The following is an 18,266-nucleotide window of genomic DNA, read 5'->3' on the forward strand; positions in this document are numbered from 1 at the left end:
TACATTAGATAAGAAATGAACACATTTAAAAGAATCCCAAACACAGTTCATTGTACAGAATACAGATAAACAAAAGCAAGTACTCCGCATGTCAACACACCTGCAATTGTTAACTTAACCAGTGTGCAGTTTTCTGAAATAGAAATGGAACTCCTAAATAAGGGTCCGAAGTATAACTGGCCTAGTGAATAAAAACGAACTTGGATATAATTACCGCAGTAGCTGAGGTAGAGGCTAACATTTCTAAACTCCCCTTTGAAGTTCAAACTGACACTAGATTTGACATAATAGGAAATTACGAACCCTAGCTTAAGGACTTAACGCTAAATGTGATTCTAATCAAAAACAGTAATACGTATTTTGAGAACTAAAAAAGAAGATAGTTACATCTTAGTCACAAAAGCTGATGAAGGAGGGTCTATAGTATTATTGGATAAGGACAGTTACCTAAATAAAACTAATTTTTTAAGGATAAGATCTGTACAATCGCTGGCAAAGATCCTATTGTAAGAATACAACGCAATTTAAAATCTATAATGAAGAACACCACATTCCTTCTTAATGAACAGGAACAACAGAGACTTATCAACATGAACCCCAGCATTTCAGTAGCCAGAGCCCTACCTAAAATCCATAAGAACAACATTCCCGTACGTCCGATTATTAATTGCCGTAAATAACCTATAAAGTTTCCAAATATATCCACGGTTTTCTAAAACAACATTATTTGTTTAATAATAAACATCCTTTAAAGAATTCAATCAAATTTTGCGATATTTTAAGTAGATTTGACTTACAACGTAAACACATAATGTGTTCCTATGATGTCATAAACATGTATCCAAATATACCTACTTAAGAAATGGTCGAAATTATCTCTGACAATATTTCAAAATGTAGCAGCCTGAGTAAGGTGGAAATTTATGAATTTATGAAGATATTGAATTCTGTATTGAATAACAACTTTTCTCCTTTAACGGAAAGAGTTATCAACAGACTGGCTTAGCCATGGGTGACCTTTTGTCCGGCATCTTGGCAGACATTTCATGGATTCAACGTAGCATAAGGACATCAAAGCGCATATAAAAGCTATATGTTTATGGCTAAGATTCGTGGATGACACCTTTGTGGTTATTGATAAAAATGTTACAAACAGTGACGAAGTTTTAGAGAAATTAAATAAAATTACCCTAATGTAAAATTCACTAAGGAAGACGAAGTTAAACAGTCCGTAAATATTCTAGATGTAACGATCACGCGCGTCAATAATACTTTTGGATTTCAAATATACGGGAAGGCCACACAATCTCCTATAACCATAAATAATTCCTTTTTACATCCCAATACTCATAAACAGGCGTCATTCTATAATTTAATACACAGAGCTTTGAAAATCCCACTCTTCCCTCTCAGCTTAAAAATTGTTTTAAACTATATAAGGAACTTGGCTAAACTTAATATTTTCAAAGTTGAAATGATTAACCGGTTAATTGATAAAGTTAAATAAAAACTATCCACGAATCTCATTCCGGATAAACCTAAAAAACTAGTTATGCCACGTTTACATACAACAACCCAGCCGTCCACCAGATCGCAAACACACTCAAGAAATATGACATTAATATCACCTTCAGAACAGTAAATACAAATCAAACTATATTTTTTAATGATAATAAAGTCAATTATAAAAACAGCCGTTTTTCGAGATCTGGTATTTACAGACTAACTTGCGCTCAGTGTGGATTTAGTTACGTTTGTCAAACTGGGCGCAGCTTCTATACGAGATATACGGAGCATTACAATGCCTTCAAACATAACAAATATCCAGCGATGAGCTCACATATGTGTGAAACAGGACACCAGTTTACATCAATTGATAAGGATCTCACTATTCTAACATGTATAGGCAAAGGAAAACTTATGAATGAATTAGAAAGTCTTTACATCTTTTTAGACCAAGCCTATAACAAAGACCATAATCTTAATGATGCCACAGAGGCAAAATATCCTTTATATGAGCTAACATTAAAGTTATTAGGTATTGTGAAGTCGAAACAATACAATCCTGCAGACTTTTAGAACTTTTTGTTCTAAAGTTCCCACCACCTCGCCAAATGTTAGGCCCGCCCATTCTGCTCCTAACAGCCCTCAAACAACAACACCTGCACGCAAGGAACCGCTCCCCTTCCCCCCCTCGTGTCCTTCACCGCCTCAGCCGCACCGGTATAATACTAGCAGTAGAAAGGTTGCTGGAACAGCCCGACGTACTTAACACGCACTGTACGAGTGAACACCGCCTTAGTCTCATGCACAATACTATTTAACTAACTCTCTTTAACATTTTGTTTCAGGTAAAACTCGATCATTTCTTCGAACAAATGTTTCAACAGGGTTAATAACACCCACTTGACCGTCTTTTGAATCCAATTGATTACCGTACTAACATAACTAAATACTGACATAAACTAGCTTTGACACAGCATTTTAGCTTTAGCAATGCCTCCACAAGAAGTCCCATCGTCTTTTCTACGACTTTCTGATAAATCAACTGTACATATTTTAACACATTTGATATGTGCTCACTTCTATTTTAAATAACTGACATTGATTTTACTATATTGAACTCATGCTATGGGAATGGAGTAACCATCCCCCTTGGATGATAGTGCTTATACACTCAAGGCCGTCACAGTCCTAATGGTGTATAAAAAGAGGATCCATTTTGGTTTTAAACGCTCAAATATTCATGATTAGCCACGTTATAATCTTCAAAAACTGTTAATTGACAGTATTTTAACGTACTTTCCGTGCAATAACCCTATTTTAGATGTTATAGTACAGCATTTTATGAGATCATTGTCCATCATTTTACTCTATAGTTTATAACATTAGAAAGATCCCGTATCCATTAATTTTTAACATTGATATAGGCTGATAATGCCCGTAAAAAACGGTGAAACATGTACCTAAGGCCTTTATGTATTATGTATATATTTTAACCACATAAAATAGTGGATTGTATTGCATTGTACTGAAGAGGTGGATATATAACTATTATTATAATATTTGTGACTAAAAAGATCCGACCCAACTGATACAACGTCTCCTAAAATCAGTCCCATAATACCTCGTTTTTATTTACAGAACAAGAGAAGATAAAACTAATAAGTATGAACCCCGGACTGCCAGTAGCGAAAGCTTTACCTAAGATCCATAAGGCTGGCGTCCCCATACGCCCCATCATAAATTATAGGCCAAGTCCATTGTATAAATTAACACAATTTATCCAGAAGTTTCTAATAAAGAATTATCCTTTTCTGTTGAATAATTCTGTGAAAAATACCATTGAGTAAATTAAAAAGCAAGAGAGCTTTGAAATACAGCCTTTCCACTCGTTGCATTCTGTCGATACAACAAATATGTATCCGAGTGTCAGTACAAAGGAACTTTTTCCTATTATCCAAAATAATTTAAATAAAAATAGTAACCTCAGTAAATTCGAGATTCTAGATTTCATGGAAATTTTGAAACTAGTAGTTAAGAGTAATTTCTTCCTTTTTAATAATTTCATATATCTGCAGGATGGTTGGCTATGGCGTCGCCAGCCTCAGGGATATTAGCAGAAATATACATTGACTATTTAGAGCATACGGCAATTAATAACAATAGTGACTTTGCGAACATAAAATTTTGGGCCAGATTTGTAGATGACACTCTCGTTATCCTTCACAAAAGAATTACTTATGCAGGCTCCACCCTAAACAATTTAAACAATATTGATCCATAGATAAAGTTCACTCTGGAATCTGAGTAAAATGGAAGCATACATTTTCTAGATCTCACGTTAAACAGACTTCCTACTTCGATAGAATACAATATTTACAGGAAACCGACAGAGGCCGCTACTACCATAATGAAATATTCATTCCATCCCAAAGTTGAAAATGTGCTACCTACAGCAGTATGGTAGTTCGGGCATTCAGTATACCGCTAAATAGAGAAAATTGGAATAAACTATTAAATACAATTCGATCTATAGCTTAATATAACTGGCATACCAGTCGTACCAGCATTTACTCGTACAAGTAAACGAAGAGCAAGAGATAGCAAATATTCCTTTTTTAAAAAAACTTAAGAAGGAAAACAGAGAATACTCACCAAATATTTCAGTAACAGGCCATAAACCAGAGGCAACTCACACCGAACCAAAAGATTTGCACGGTAGGAAATATTAGAAACCATGAAAGAAAAATTTGCGAGTTTTTCAAAAAACTAAATTATTTAATTTCTGCTATAAGGGAAAGTTACATATGATAGGAAAATAAAACTCCCTTGAAACTACTGGTGCACCTTCACAAAGACAAACAGTTTAACTAATTAAAATGGTAAATTGATCAATAAAGTAAATACTGAATTGGGATAACAAATTAATATGATAATTAGATTAAATTAGATAAACGCTGAATTGAATAATGAATTAATATGATAATTTGATGAATGAAATGAACTCTGAATTGAGATGACAAATTAATATTTTAAATGGGTTTATTAAATAATTCTGAATTGAGTAGAAATGTATACCTAGTGTCGAGGGGCGCTTTTCAATTTAATTTATAGATAGACTTAAATCGAGATTAAATTACAAGATAATTGGTTGTCAGAAAATGTCCATGGACTAAACTTTACTGCGTGCCTGGGAGGCTCAATCTTAATCTTTCAAAAATTTACTTGCGTACAAATAATTAATTGCATCCTTTCTAAAGGAATCATTTTGTACATTAGGTGAAACACTGCTAAGGTGAGGCTGCGAGATCATCCCATGAACCGGGTCGCAATAGGCACAACAGGAAAATTAATTAACATTCACAAAAAGCATATCCAAAACCGAAGGCGCTCACAAAGATAGATAGACATTAAACAGGTCACGAAACGACCCCAAAAATTCACCGTGCTTCGAAATGAAAAACCAAATAGTACCAGAATGGTAATGTGCCCACCAAAAATTAGAAATCAATCATTAGTTGTCAGAGCAAGCAGCTCTAATCAACAAAAAAAGCAAACATAGAATGAAATCAGGATGAAGAGCAATCCAGCTCAAACCAATAGGAAGAACTCGCACATTCAATTCATAAATCAACTAAGGCGAAGAATTAAGAGCCAACAGCTCCCAACTTAATGGTACGCTCCTCTCAAAACTAATTAATTCAGCAACATAATCAATCCTTATCAATAATCCAAAACAGTAGTTCCCATGGACGACGGTTGCCATGGAGACGACAACAACAGTAAGCGGTACTGAAGTGTAAAAGAAAGACATAAAAGATAAAATTTAAAGAAAGAAATAGATGCCGATCCACGGAGATAATCTTGCGATCTCAATCCTTTTAATGGATGACTTCACATTATTAAATTATTTCACTCCTAACTTCTTTAACTAAATCCGAAACAGGAACATTATTTAGTGCCAAGAACATCTCGTCGAAAAGGTTTTCTTCTACTCATAGTAGGTTAAAACAGAGCAGACAGTAGGCCGAAAATCAAACATGTTACAAAATTTTAAAATTTGTCAGAACAGAAGAACCATCAATTCGGTATTTCTCCGACAGCATGCGACTGCAATTTTAAATAAACTTCCAAGACGAGGTCATCGAGCTCCAGGAGAAAAGGAAAATAATATCATCTTGATGTAGACTTTCATTTTGGTCCATGAGTGGAAACTAACGCATGGCGTCATTTGGGATGTAGGTTACTTACAAATTCATAGAGATAGAATTAAGTAGAATAAGTAGCGGACGTCCACTCCAGGAAAGAAAATAAGATGAAAACAACACTTCAGGGCGTTAGCCCTGATCCTTTACATGCTATCCAGGCATGTTGAGGTAGGTGGACTCTCTAACCAAGAACCACCACATTTCTGACCTTCATGGCGCTCGACTGACTGACTGACTTCACGCTACCCGGCGATGTACAGTAAAAGAACTTAGGACAGCGAGCGGGCCAATTAAGACTCGCTCTCCGGCTGGCCCGACATCAGACCAGTAGATAAGAGACATGAGATCAGGAAACATCGTATATGAACGATGGAATATAACCCCGCGGGTGGAGAAGATGCAATTACATTTAGCGACCTAAGTCGCGCAGGGAAAAGGAGCGAGAAGGAATAAAGTGATACAGATTTCAATGGCAAGTTAGCCAGGCCATAGATTCAAATGCAACCGTAAATATGACGCGAAGCTTTGAGTATTTGTACATAAACAGATCAACATTAACAGTGTATCAAGTGATTGCTATACGTTTTTTTTACAATTTTATTCAGCACACAGTGTAAATAAGCGATTCAAAAGACTTTCATACGTCGATAACATGTCAAAACTTTTTCATCTTTTATTCTTAAAAGACTATGTATTTATTTATGTATAATAACGTCAATTTTAATTATCATGTCCTTTCTCAATTGTGTGATTAAAGTATTTATGGCTGATGATGGCATTTAAGTATTGAAACCGGCACCTTTATTCAATAAATCTCAGTGATATGCACATACCAACCTTACGTGTTCGCTCTGTATAGGAAAGGAGTGTTTTCAGCTTTGACTGGCGGTGTAACCGCAAGGTAAACCCAGCCAGTGCCTGCGCCCCATATTCCCTCAGTCGTGTTTGCCATGTTATAGTGTGCGGAGTGTAGCCTCATGGTGATCGTGACAACATAAAGGCACAACGACGCCATTTGGACCCCGTCTTGCAGGGTAGAATACTCGGCCGCCTGGAAGCAGGCCAGACACGGACCGAAGTCGCCGTATCCTTGAATGTGCCATAAAGTTTCATTTCCAGGTTTTGGAGACGATTTCAAGACACAGGAAATGTTAGTCATAGGCCGGTACCAGGTCTATCAAGGGTAACCACCCCACAGCAAGACCGATATCTGGCCTTAACCGCCTTATTTAATGTAAAAAATTTCATTTTTCGTCCATATAGAATCAAGATTTTCATTAGGAAATATGGGTAAGTTGTTCCACCTATACAATACTACAAAGTTGTGAAGTTATTAATACGTCAGATATTTATTTATCTTATTTTATTTTATTTTATAGTTGCCATCATTAGCCTAAGAAAATTGTTACAAGGCATTCTGAAAACTACACTAATATAATTTTAAAATTTATGTATGTACAACTTGTTCTTCAGGTAAGTTTTTGCATTGGGTGTATACCATAAAAGTTGTATATTTAAAATACAAAGACTGGAATAATTCTTATGAGATACAATACAATCTTTTGAATATAAAAATATAAATGACGTTGTCAAATTGCTTGCGGATGTTATAAAGATTGAATACAGCATTGAGTTTTTGTAAATATTCTTCATAAAATATATCTTAATTGGACATTAAAGGCATTCAATTGGCCTTATCAGATTATTAACGTTCTTAATTATATTTAACACAGTAAAATTGGCTGATAAAATATTAGAAGTCGTTATACGTGAGGGAAAATCAGATTACAGCACCAAGTTTTTGATAAAACAGCTCCTCGTAGTATATATGTAACAAAGGCTTTTCAGTCTGTTAAACACACAGCAAATACAATGTAAATTATAACACTATAAACATACCTGTAAAATACCTATATATGTGGCGTCAAACAAAACGTAATTTCCATACAAGATACAAAAACGCGGTCAGATATAATCGGCATTTCACAAACATCATCACTGTTCTAAAAATTTACACTTCGAATATAAAAGTAAATCTTTGAATATAAAGAAGCAATAGAAATTTACGTCGCAAAAAAAGCTAATGCAAATAATCTGAATGAGCATACACATTTAAATAACTCCCCCTATTCGCTCTACTCACGTAATATCTGACAAAACCTACTCATTAAATTGCTTTTATCATAATAATAATAATAATAATAATAATAATAATAATAATAATAATAATAATACCGTTCCTTACTTAAAAAAATAATTATTAAATTGCATTCATCCATATTACATAAAGGTACATTTAACATGAAATAGGTCAATAACATCTCTCCCCTCTTCAATATTGATGGAAGGTTCCACAGCGCTCCGGCCGCTCCGCCCTACTTCTCCCTCCCCTCTCTACTGTATAGTGTACTCGATTTAATCATCCAATAGGAGAGAGCCACATCGCTCTACAAGGCCCCTCCCTTCCTTGCCCTCCCCTCTCCACGCGCAGCGTGCCCCACCAAACACTTTCCACGACCACAGTCCTGAGATAGTGTTTGGTGACAACGGACTTAACATCGGCAGTCTAGATAATTACGTAAGTTTTCATTATATTAATAATTGTACATATTTTATTTTTGTCATTACTGTTTCATGTTATCACTAAACTCTCTGTCATTGACAAATTTACGCTACGTAAACAATACTGTACATATATAAGCTTGTTTTTAAGTGATTTGATAGAATCCGAGGATGTTCTTGTAGAACGAAACATGTCATTCTTTGTGTGTTAGTGTGTATTTTACAGGTATGTTTATAGTGTTATAATTTACATTGTATTTGCTGTGTGTTTGACGGACTGAAAAGCCTTTGTTACATTTAACTATGTCAACACTGGAAAACATGGCTTCGTTCTTAACAAAAAAATCATAGTATATATGTTAATGACCTGTGTAGAATGTTCGAGTTTGTCTTGATAGTATCTAGAGTATAGAGACTAATATCTTGCGTGAATACTGTAAAGTAAATTACATTAGACCGAGCTCGATAGCTGCAGTCGCTTATGTGTGGCCAGTATCCAGAAATCGGGAGATAATGGGTTCGAGCCCCACTGTCGGCAGCCCTGAAGATGGTTTTCCGTGGTTTCCCATTTTCACACCAGGCAAATGCCGGGCCTGTACCTTAATGAAGGCCACGGCCGCTTCCTTGAAAGTCCTAGGTCTTTCCTATCCCATCGTCGCCATAAGACCTATCCGTGTCGGTGCGACTTAAAACAAATAGCAAAAAAAAATACATTAGTATATTTTTCACGTAATATTGATCTTATATTTTGAAACCTGTAGCCATAAATATGCATAAATTTGAGTATTGTAGATTGATGACTGAGATTTCCTGAAAACACAATATATTCAGAACGATTTTTGGAGGGTCTAGAAAGATTTCGAACCAAGGCGGACCTAAAGGAAGGAAATAAATTGCGTATTAGCTTGACGGAAGCGGAGACAACGAGGAATTCCTTTTGTAAATAGAAACTCACCTGAAGCACCAAGTTGACCCGGTGTGTTGGGCCAGCTCACATGCCATATGACATCGAGCAGTGTCCATTAACACGGCAAGAACATGCACTTCCCCTTCACTGACACTAGGGTAACCTGGCTGACACACATCTGCCACTTATTGGCGTCCCTCGTTAAAGGCTTTTACACCGGGCGAGTTGGCCATGCGCGTAGAGGCGCGCGGCTGTGAGCTTGCATCCAGGAGATAGTAGGTTCGAATCCCACTATTGGCAGCCCTGAAGATGGTTTTCCGTGGTTTTCCATTTTCACACCAGGCAAATGCTGGTGCTGTACCTTAATTAAGGCCACGGCCGCTTCCTTCCATATCCTAGGCCTTTCCTGTCCCATCGTCGCCATAAAATCTATCTGTGTCGGTGCGACGTAAAGCCGCTAGCAAAAAAAAAGGCTTTTACCCAACGTGCCACTGTCCTGTAAGGCTATGCAGCTTTGCTGCAAGCTTCTTGAAGACCTTGAGGACACGCTCGTGCTGTACGATTCCAAAACATCGTGACAACACTGACCTAAATTTCCAGCTAACCCGAGACTGTGTTCATTATGCCAGTTTGCGCGCGCGTGTGATGTGAGAACATATGCTCTATGGTAAGGTAGGTATAAAACTAACGTGTGCTGTCAGTGACATTATTAGATTCCATTGCATAGCGTCTCATCAGCAGTATTGTCCCTCTTAAAGTTCGAACCATCTTGTCTCCAGTACATCAGTTTGCCTTCATTTACTAGAGCTAATTAAACATTGATTCTGTTTTCATCCATCTGTGGCCTACTTAATCTTCATATGACCAGTCCGTTGAAAATATTTTATGGATATATCTGGAGAATCGCCTGTTTCAAGCGTGTTTCTTCACATGAGGTTAATATATTTGAATTTATTAATGATCAACACAGGCGTTTAGCCCCAATACATGTTCACAATAGAGTTCTACCTAAGCCACCCTACAACTATCAAATAAACAAATGAATAGCTAAATATAATAATAATAATAATAATAATAATAATAATAATAATAATAATAATAATAATAATAATAATAGTAATAATATAATAATACTATTAATAATCAGCTGGCCAACGGTTGATTCCCTCTATGAATCGTTTGCCAATATAAACATATAATATCACATGCGCGATCCCGGAGGCAGACAACTCCTTCTACCAAGTGTCCTTGTTGACATTGCACATTCCACACCGCCATTGTTTTTCTACATGACCCACTCTGCATTGCTGTGCTCAGGCAGACCTTGCCTCGCTAGCCATAACTGTGTTTACCTCACACCTCACCTGTTGTAACTTTGTCCTTTAGCAATGCATATCTCCTACACCCCTCCGTCTCCACAATTTCGCCACCAATAGATTTGTATATTACACAATACATCAATGATTCACCATTTGCCAACCCGTATTCACTCTTACAGACTCACATACATTTTACACATACTTACTCCCATAATCTTCAGTTGACCTTATTTCACTCAACACTTACATCACTATACAACTAATCAATCATCATTTCAGCACTTACATACCAAACACAAAGGCAATAATTTCACCTCCCTAATCCAAAAGTTTCAGCAATAGATAAAACCATCTCTACCAACCCGCATTAAAATCACCTCACCACCTCCAAAAATTCCCTACCACTCACAAATACTATTGCCTCCACACTATATATCATCTCGTCCTTCAAAATAGCACCTCATCTTACTCTCCTGTAATCATAATTAAATGATCAGATTTACCTACCAAGCTTTCTTCCACATTACGCCACCAAACCAAAATTTCACCTATAAATACCAAACACTCATATCTACCGCCTCTCTAACACCACCTTTCACATATTATAGCAATACACTCGTTACTTTACCAATTTTCTTTGTATCTTACATTCGACTTTTGTTTCTATATCATACCAGCACAGATTCACATGCAAATAACTTCAACTTACTCCATTATTACCCTATACCTATTATACCAACACATACCACCTTCACCGTCAAGTTCACTATACAGACACATCTTTTACAACTTCAACTCCACCCAATAAAACACCTCAAGACAATTATTCAAACAAAACACCACTTCTCAAATCTCATCCCTTTCCACGCTTAAATTCTCTATTACGTGTACCACCACTCCTCCATCTCCAAATATAAACACACTTCATTACCTACATATTCAACCATGCTTCGACAATAACACTCGCCTTCTGTCATCCACCATCTTATATCACCGCTTCTCCAACACCTCATTTCAACAATATAACACCTCCTAATTTAATCATAACACATACTCATACATACCCAGCCCTCAAAAACTTCCAACACCACATTTCAGCAATATAACACCAACTCCACCTCATATACCACCTCTGCTTCTTCGACCATTACACTCTCCTTCTAAACACACTTCATTACCTACATATTCATCCATGCTTCGATAATAACACTCACCTTCTGCATCAACCATCTTATATCACCACTTCTCCAACACCTCATTTCAACAATATAGCACCTCCTAATTTAATCAAAACACATACTCATACATACCAAGCCCTCAAAAACTTCCACCACCACATTTCAGCAATCTAACACCAAATCCACCTCAAATACCACCTCTACTTCTTTACACTCTCCTTCTGCCCTCCACCATCTTATACCACCACTTCTCCAATACCTCATTTCAGCTCCATAACACGTCATAACTTACATATCACTTCTCCATCACCACATTTCAGCCTTCACAAATAATACCATCATAACTTCCAACTCCACAACACCACCTACATCTCTTACTTCTTCGACAATCATGCCCTTAATTACTTACTTACTCGCTTTATTATTGTTATTTCTTCTTGCTATAAATAGCTGCCAACATGGCCCTAAATTCTCTATCTCTCTGTCCGTCCCGGCTCAGATCGAGATTCTGCCCGAGCCTCTGCCGGGTTACCTCTGTCCTTACTTGTTTACCCTGATCTTGCCTTACTCTACTGTTTTCACTTCTCAGTCTTTGCGTTTCCCTTACTTCACTGCATTCCCTTCCTTGCCTACCCTCTTCACTGCTTTCCCTCCCCTGCCTTTCTTCCTCACTTCTTATGGTCACCTTTTCACTTGTCCTCTCTTCCTGAACTTGGGCTTCTTCCCTGTTTATGATCACATTTTCACTTAGCGTCTATCCCTGACCCTCTTCACACTGCACACTGATACTGATATCTCTCCTCACTTCCCCACCTTTCGTTGCACTACTCACTTTTTCTTCGTTTTCTTTTATCCTCCTGTCTAAGTCAATCAGTCCATTTACAGTCCAGATTTTCTTCCAATTTCTGCCTGCTACCACTAGCTCTTGCCCTTTACTAGTAGCTCTCAAACCTTGGTTTATTGCACGAATATGAAGTTAATATAGATTGTTGTTTAAAGCTTTGTTGTTGTGAACAAACGGGTTTGCCTTTCCGATATAAAATTTTACATTAAAGTCAATATAATTCTACGTACATGTGCTTCGTGGCATATCCGTAGATGCAGCCGATCCTGAAGAGACTCATCTGAGATGAATTGAGCCTTGTGATTTTCCAGGGAAGTATTATCCTGTGCTTTGGATCTTTGACTTTTTTGCAGCATGTGCTACACAGGACAATGGCAGTTTCTTCTCTTTTGCTGGTTGTTAGTTTCAAAATATACGACATTAGTTATGATCCTTCAACTGCCATTAGTAAGGTTTAGATTGATGAATTCATTTAAATATTGTTCTATTGATGAAATAATCAATGATATTTAACTAAATTGAATCCTTTCACCTTTGTTAGAACAGTGGAAGGTTCACTTGTGAGGAAGCAAAGTGTAAGGTTTCTCTCTTTCAAAAAACCCGAGAGATAACATTAATCTAACATTGCATACAAAGTCAAGTGTAGGCTACTCACTTGAATCATAATTTTTTTTTAAATGTTAGGCATTTTGGGTCATGTCTAGGAAACATACTAGGTAGTTTTAAACTCTCTGAACAGAATCCTTTTAAGACCAAACCAAAACCTGTGGCTCTACAGCTCTGATGGACATTACCCTGTCAAGCGACCCCTGCTCAGCCTGATGGCCTGCAGTTTATAAGTCGGTGTGTGGTGAGCAAGACAAATTTTCTTGGCCATTATTCTTGGCTTTTTAGACTATGGACTCTCTCTCTATCAAATAACATCTTCTTTGTTTTCATACAGCCTGACTGGACCAGCAACTAGCCGTCAGAGTGTGATAATAATCTCTGACTTGTCCGAGAATCAATTCTGTGGCTTCCGGGAATGCGGTGTACTTGCTATGCGTAGAGAACACGGCCATCATTATCCTTTAAAATCTGAATGTAAATGTTGTAAGTCTGTATTAATAAAGCCTTCAGATTTTCTAGAGTGAATGAAAAGTTCAACAACTAACTATTTGTTGTACGAAATTGAACATGGTAGGCAAGAGGTAGACCTTTCTCATATTAAGATCCAATGTATGTCTTTCTGACAATCAGAGTCGTCTGCAGGAACACAAGAAAGAAACAAGTGACCAGTCATTTAAGGACACATAATACGATGAACACGATGACAGGAAGTTGTAGGAAGAGAAGAAAAAATTGCAGAGATTATTGTTGTCCTTCAATTTTTTCTTTTTCTTTTGCTCCCTCTTCCAGTGCTGTCCTCTTTATCTTTTATGAGTTCCTTTTCTTATTCTTGTTCTTCATATAATTTTGACTTAACACTTGTTTGCGTGTTTCCTTTTTACATTGGGAGAATAAATTGATATTGTTATTGTGCAATTATGCAGTTTATTTTGTCAGCTATGTCATGTCTTTTCATAAACATTTACTCTAGTTATCTGTTTACTGTACATTTCTTACTTTGTTTTGTATATTTGTTCATTACAGCCTTCCAACGATATTAAGAATGAAATAAGTGTAGATGAACACACAGTAGGTCAGCTGGTCGCTTGTGTCAAAGAAGAAGACAAGTAAGTACCGTTGAGCTTAATTAGATTTTACACCCATAAACCTCAACAATATGGAATTTAATATTTATATGGTGAGTAGCTCTCTCTGCAGACAAGACGTGGGGTGAAGTCCTCAATATCCCAATATCTTGGGTTCAAGGCAGCACAGGTCCATACATATCGTTCTCGAATTCAGTCTCCTGTACTTCGCTCATGGTCTAAACTTGTTGGTTTGATCATGGCATGTGAGAAAATTGCACGAAGTTATAGTAAGTCAGCCTGTGATCAGCAGGCCGCCTAGTTGACACCAATATAAAGGTCCCTAATTGGACATTATATATTTTCCAGCTAACTCATTTTTGCTTGCCTACGTTTTGCCATCGTGTGCTAAGTTGGGCTTATGAGTTGGTACTTAACACACCTACCAAGATGCAAGGCTAGTGCATACCATGGAGGCCACTGCATAGGCTACTTGAAGCCACCAGCAGTGCCAATGCACAATGAGACACTATGTGTCACCTCCAAAAATTGATGCCTGCCTGGCCATCAGATGATATAGATGTTGATTCCCATAGGGAACATGAATATTTGCCCTGAATGAGTAAATTTATAATACCTATATAATAGTCCGTTATTGGACATTATAAATTTTCGACCTAACTCATTCTTGGTTGCCTGCGTTTCGCTCTCGTGTGCTAAGTTGGGCACATCAGTTGGTACTTAACACACCTACCAAGATGCAAGGCTAGCGCATACCGTGGAGGCCACTGCATAGGCAATGTGCATAAGCATTAGCTCCCTTGGAGCGGACCTTGGAAAAAAAAATTTGGCTACACATTGTACTAATGAGACCAGGCACATGGTGTAAGGCTTAATACATATGCTTTACTCATAGGGACATAACAGGAGGCAACCTGAGGGAATCAGAGTTGAGCTTGTAGTTCTGTACATGGTAGTGTGTATACATTGTTCATTTGGGACTAGGGATATGGGTAAGGCATAACATATTTGGATTGCTTATATGGACATAATGGACGTCAGTTTCAGAACTGAGCGACCACGGAGTCACTCACTTGTTGATTTTAAATTTTTGAGCTCATAGATTTGAAATTTAGAGACTTCTAATTGCATACCATAATGTTTACATCACCTAGAGATTAAAGTTTTGGCTTCAGAATTTAAATATATGTTGAAAGATACCTATCAAGTCTGTGTAGACTAACTTTGGAAGTTAGCGCTCCACTGTCATCAGCCTAAAGGGCTGATCTGTGGATCACTGGACAGAGGTGATGTTGTAACATTGCAGCCTTTCACGTCTGTGTAGACTAAAATAGGAGGTGAGCACTCTACTGTCATCAGCGTAAAAGGCTGATCTAAGAATGATAGAGGCGAACTTTAAAAGTAGCATTATATTTATTTATTAAATGTGCCACCAACAGAGACACACTCCGATTATAGGCAGCTTTTACCAATTATTTGACACAAATCACACAGAAATACGAAAAAGAAGAAAATATGAAAATGCTATGTAAATGAGATGATGAAATGGATGAAACAGCTTCACATATACAGAAGTCTGTTACTACATTTAAAAAATAAACTATAACCAAATAATTTAAATATTATACATATTAACAAATCACTTTGATGAGTACAATTCTTTTAATATATTTACATATGTGTCACATTCATATACAAAGTCAAGATCTATATGATATGTGTTACCGCGGTTTGGTGGTTTTGCAGAGGTGAAAGAAGGTGCGGGTGTGAACAGGTCTCAAAATACGAAATTAAAGTTAAGATAAAATTTAACAAGGTTATATTTTCTTTTCAAGAATAAGAAATAACAAATTGAACAGGTACTCAGTAGCCGAAACACAATTCGAAAATGTACAATTACAGTGATTACAGGATTTGGGCTCCGAGAGCCAGACACACAATTCTTGAGCTATAAGCCCAACCTTACGATATACAGAATTCAACAAAGGGGCAGAAGACCCCAATCATGCCTAGGAGCACTTGCTCCTCTTTACACGGTAAAGCCTCCTCGAGGCATACAACAACTCAATTTTCAAGAAAGAGCAACTCGCTCTCAAAATTTAAGCCTATCAAAGGCCACACCAAACTCCACATTCAAGTTGTCCTCCAAGGACATGAAAACAGGGGTAAAAATACCCAACCTACTGAGGCCTATTAAGTAAAGGAACAGGAAAATGACATGGCCTCTAAAATACCAACTTGAGAGGAGGCGTTCTTGCACTCCTAATACACTTTATATAAAACCTACTTGGCACTAGGCCGTTACTGCAAGGGCTAATCCCATACTAAAGAGGTGACTTTTAGAAGGAAACAATTTACATTACGTTAAGGAAGAAACGGTTGTGAAAATAAGTTCACCTCAATGAAATATGAGTGGGAGCTCGAGAGGGTTAAGCACTCTCTATCCCAATACGTAGTTTAAAAGATAGAATAGATACTAAGTGTCTTTACATATTAGGGGAAAGTTACATGGTAAAAGGCTTCGGACCTGCCCCGAGAGTTAAACTGCTGAGCTAGCAAGAATAGAAGTTATTAAACGGCCATTGCCTTGTAGATGAACTGCTGCCCGAAGAAAGAGGCGCTTTCCGCCCCCTGCAACGTACTTTACACACTGAAAGATGTTACTGAAGTGGCGCGGAGACCCGAAAATCAGCAGTTTATATACTCTCGCGGAAAGTTCGAGGCGTTTCAGGAATGAGAACACCCTCCCCCAAGAATTTTATTGGCTAGGGTTAAGCAACATATCCAAGTTGAAGAAGATACACCTGATTGGTCATAAATTAATTAAAGAAATTCGGGATTGGCTAAATTCAAACCTGGCGGAAGGAAGAGGTTAATATTGCCAACATAAACAATAACTGAAAGAAAGTTAACAAAGAACAAACGTATGAACACAAAATTTCTTCAGAAACGTAGTTCTTTCACTTCGTACTAGGGTGCATAATTGTATTTCTTCAGTAGTGTCATCTGGAAGAGAATGTCCACACTTCTTACTACAGGCAATAAAAAATACATCGAAAACAACCCAGTTCAGAAACTTCAAAATTTCCAAGTAGTGACATCATCTGAGAAACTTGAAAATTAACACAGTAGATAAAGTTCAGACTCCCTCCAGTAGAGGAGTTTCATCTGGCGCAAAGTTTGAATTAGCGGCGTGGGGGTGTACCACCCGGTACAATATGTATTAATTATGTTTTTGTGTTTCACACATATTGATAAATGGAGAGTTCTTAGAAAATACATTTTCGGAGACTGGATTTTTGAACAATTGCCAAAATCTTAAATGATTTTTTCTAACTTTAAAGCATAACTCGTGAAAAAAACTATTGTCGTCAATTAATGCATTAACAATCTTAGAGAGATATATTTGATGAGCTGTTACACACCCACTGGCTAGCGATACGTATTTAAATTCATTCAACAAAAATTATTTTGAAACATAATTTCTAAAAGGGAATTTCTAATATTTTTAGAATAAAGATATCTTTAAAAGCGTTTCTGCACTCTTTCAACTTGATTTTGATAATATTTATATCATGGAGACCAAATTATACATGAATACTCAAGTTTTGATCGGATAATACTGTTGAACAATAAGGTGAGTACATACGTGTTAGTGATGTCTCTTGAATTTCTAATTAAAAAACCATGGAGGATATTTTATCTTTGTGTGAAAATTCTTCATTGGTACCGTTCCATAAAATACAGCGTGTACCTGAGCAAAAAAGCACTCAACAGCCTGGTCAGCATTTGAAAATTCTACAATCTTAGGCCAATCCATTTTCTCGAACATTTTATACATATGAAAGAAATTAACCCCTCTAACGTCAAATAACCGCTTAGATTGTTTAGGTTGTTGTGAAAAGTGGTTACGCTCTCTGTTTAATATTAGTGTGACTACAATTGCAGGATGATAACTATCCTTCTTAACGAAGGGGCACTCATCTCTGTAAACTGTTAATGTGTTAACATTCGTAATTATAAGATCAAGTGTATTTCCATTTGCATTAAG

This window comes from Anabrus simplex, chromosome 10 (assembly GCF_040414725.1).
Source record: "Anabrus simplex isolate iqAnaSimp1 chromosome 10, ASM4041472v1, whole genome shotgun sequence".
Lineage (NCBI taxonomy): Eukaryota > Metazoa > Arthropoda > Insecta > Orthoptera > Tettigoniidae > Anabrus > Anabrus simplex.